A 3711-nucleotide genomic window follows, 5' to 3' on the forward strand; every position below is an offset into this window, starting at 1 on the left:
TCAGCCAGCAGTGATATCTCCTTGCTGTGAGTTCTCAGTGCTGTACAGGGATGGAGTCAGGGCAGTTCTGAGAGCTCATCCCCATTCTTTGAAAAGGTCACTGCCTCAATCCAATGAACCTGAAGAGGAAAGAAATGCCCAAAGAGCAGAAATCCCCAACCATGTCACATGCAATCATGGAGAAGCTGATGGGACAGAGCCATGTGGTTGGAGTATGTGTATTGCACTCTGTATTGTTAATTTATTGGTGCTGAGTATTTCAGCAAGCAACTTCCAGAGCTTCCAGGACTGTCCTGGACAATGTGATCACAAATTGTTCAGCAGTGCCACTTGTTCAAGAAAAGCCTTTCTGAACAAGCCCAACTCTGAAGCTCTGTCTGGTTTATTTTTGCCTTTCAGCTGCTTCCCTCTAAGTTCCTGTGGGAGAAGTTTCTCACCATGAAGAAGAAGGCCAGCACTGGCGGAAGTTTTCTACCCAGAATTGGCCCATGTGTAGAGCTGGGGAAGACTGGTCCAAAGGTAGCCTTTTCCTGCTCTTCTCCTTTCTGTTTGATGGGAAGTTTGAAGAGGGTGTGTGCTTGTGACAGGCTTGCCTCCAGCCAAAGACCTCAGTGTGCAGGTGCTGTTGTCATTGCAAGCTGCTGTTAGAGGTGGGCTGGGAGTCCTGATCTGCACTAAGCCAACACAAATAAGCTCTGCTGAAGCTGCCTAAGTGTAGCTGCCATTGCTGAAACAATGGGGGGAAGGCTGGGGACACAAAGGCACAGCATTGCCATGTGCCATTCTCCTGCTGAAGGAGCCACCTCTTGCTTTGGTGCGGTCACCATCAAATGCTCAGGGTCACAGGATTCCCTCTGGAGTGGCAGCATTGGCCTTGGAAGGCCGAGGACCTGCAGGAATGACTTCAGCTTTAACAAAACAAATTGCCTTTATGCTTTGGGCTGGAACAATGTGTTGGACCCTGAGGGGGTGTTAGATTTTGCAGGCTGCCAGATGTACAGGGGACTGGCCCTGGGCAGAGGGGAATGGATGTGCTTTATCTGGATCAGTGCCTTTTTAGAGGTGTGTTTAAAGCTGCTTTTCTGGCAGGACTGGCTCAGTAGAAAGCACAGTCCCAACAGGTAGGTGACTGAGGTGGGCTGTTGTTATGAATGAGGTCCCTATATGTCTAATTTAATAAACCATCATTAGAATTTAGCAGCAATTTTCATTGAGCAGCAATTTTATATGCAATCATGCAATCAAATATAATCAAGCAGATACAAAATAATTTGGCAGTGGTTTGGATAAAGCATAAGCAAAACCAGTCAGGATACAGGGGGGTTTTCTCACCCTGCCTCCCATTCAAAAGATAAAGAATCCAAACACAACTTCTAGACTGGATGCTAATACATATTCATCAATAATTTTCTGTCAATCTCCTCCTATTTTTGATTCTTGAGATCTATGTCACTGTACTGCACAGTGCGTGCTCTGCTTGTTTCTAAGGGGTCTTTTGGTTTTGGTGGTCGCTTCCCACAAAGGCTTCTCCTCCTCATCACTGTCCCTTGAAGAACCCTACAAGCTGCACATGCACCCCAAGTCTTGTGTTATAGAAGCCAGCATTATATTCCAAAAAGAAGCCTTATGATTTCATCGATACCTGGAATCATCCCAATTTTGTCCATTTCAAGGCTGATTCTTTAATTATCCTGAGGCCTATTGCCTTTTGGGATGTTACTTATTTCAAACTACATCCTGCATCCTGTTTTCTCATGAACATCTGAAAATATCTGTTTTGTGACACTGATTCCATATCCTTTTTCTCGATTACTTTTTAGCAAATATTTTCTAAAATATTTAAAATATAGTTACAAGTGTTAGCACAAATCAGATTCATCTATCACACTGTTGAGCAAGAAATTGGCAGCAAGAGCCATATAACACACTGGTTAAGGATTGCCCAGACAGAGCAGGGGAGAGTTTTCTCCAAGCAATGCCTCTGCTCCAGAATCATTTGCTGCTGTTTTGGGCCTGTGGGTCCGCCTCGGTGGCGGCGGTGGTCCCCAGCCCACGTTGTTGAAGCCGTCGCCCTTCCTTGGCCTTAAGCCGGGGACCCGCGTTGTGGTGGGCAGAATTTTTTGGCCTAGTTGTTTGTTTTTTTTTTTTTTAAGGGCCCGACACCCGACAGAGAGCCCCCCCGGACTGGTCCTGGGCGAGGTGGCGGCGCCTCGCCTACCTCGGTCGTGGCTGGATCAACTGAGCCGCTTATGCTGGGCGGGGCCGGGTTTGCCGCGCCGGGTCCGTTGCTTTTTGTTGAGGCGGGCGGAGTTGGGGGGGTGCCCGCCAGGCCTCCGTGGGCCTTTTTATTTTTCTCTCGTGGCCCTAAGCCACGGCACCGAGAAGCGTTGCGACGAAGGCGTGAGCGGGATGCTGGTGGGTCCGTCGTGGGGAGGCAGTAAGGCGCGTACCTCGGACCCCCCCCGGGCCCCTGGCGCCTTGGCCCCCGTGGCTTGCACGGGTCATTTCGAACGCGTGTCTGTGTGCCTTTTTTATCGTGCTGTCCCCTGGCTTTTTTTCCAGAAGGGAAAGCCGACCGCCGCGAGGCCGGGCAAAAGTCGGTGGCCCGTGGCGCCAGGTCGGTGGCACTTTATCTCTCACAGTCGGCCAGTTTCCCCGGGCCGGAAGGTGGGGGAGGGCCACCGAGTCCCCCCCTGGCCCGGCAGGGGCCCATCCAGTCCTGCCGTTGCCTAGCCAAAAGGGGAGCCGTTGTTGGCTGTGGGCGGGTGACAGCACCCCCCGCACTCCTCTGCTGCCATGAGCAATCCGATCCACAGGTGGGCTGGGTGGCCGTCTCCGTTGTCCCAGGAGCGTGGCCGTGGGGCCCTTGTCGCCGTTGGCGCAGCTCCTTCCCAGAGCCACGCCTGATCGATGTGGCTTTTCAGGTGGCATCGGAGAGGGCCCCCGGCGGGCCGGCTCTCCTTCCAAGGCTTCTCTGTCACGGGGAAGCCACGGCAGGGGGGGGTCCAGTGCTCGGGCAGGGCGGTCTCCTTTCCAATTCGCTTCCCGTCGCAGGCGGGGTGTCGCTCCTCCCGCTGGCCTGCGGAAGGGCGTCTTTATCGTCCCGAGCTGTGTGATGGCCATGTGGCCCCGCGAGCCTTCAGGTGTCCATAAAAAACCATGCAAGGTGCCGGTGCCGGCCCCGGTCCGGGTAGCGCCCGTGCGGGTGCCAGCTACGAGCAGCACCGGGTGGCGGTGCGGCTGGAGCTGAGCCGCGAGAAGGGAGAGAGAGGCGAGAGAGAAAAGAGAGAGGGCGAAATTGTCTGAACCCGATGCGGCGCAGATGCGGGGGAACAGAGCCGAGTCTTGAACCGGGGCCCGGGCGGATTAGTTTGACTCAACACGGGAAACCTCACCCGGCCCGGACACGATCAGGATTGACAGATTGAGAGCTCTTTCTCGATTCCGTGGGTGGTGGTGCATGGCCGTTCCTAGTTGGTGGAGCGATTTGTCTGGTTAATTCCGATAAGGAACGAGACTCTGGCATGCTAACTAGTTACGCGACCCCCGAGCGGTCGGCGTCCAACTTCTTAGAGGGCGTTCAGCCACCCGAGATTGAGCAATAACAGGTCTGTGATGCCCTTAGATGTCCGGGGCCACACGCACACTACAGTGACTGGCTCAGCTTGTGCCTACCCTCCACCGGCAGGCGCGGGTAACCCGTTGAAGCCC

Source organism: Agelaius phoeniceus, chromosome 7 (assembly GCF_051311805.1).
Source record: "Agelaius phoeniceus isolate bAgePho1 chromosome 7, bAgePho1.hap1, whole genome shotgun sequence".
In the NCBI taxonomy this organism is placed as follows: Eukaryota; Metazoa; Chordata; class Aves; order Passeriformes; family Icteridae; genus Agelaius; species Agelaius phoeniceus.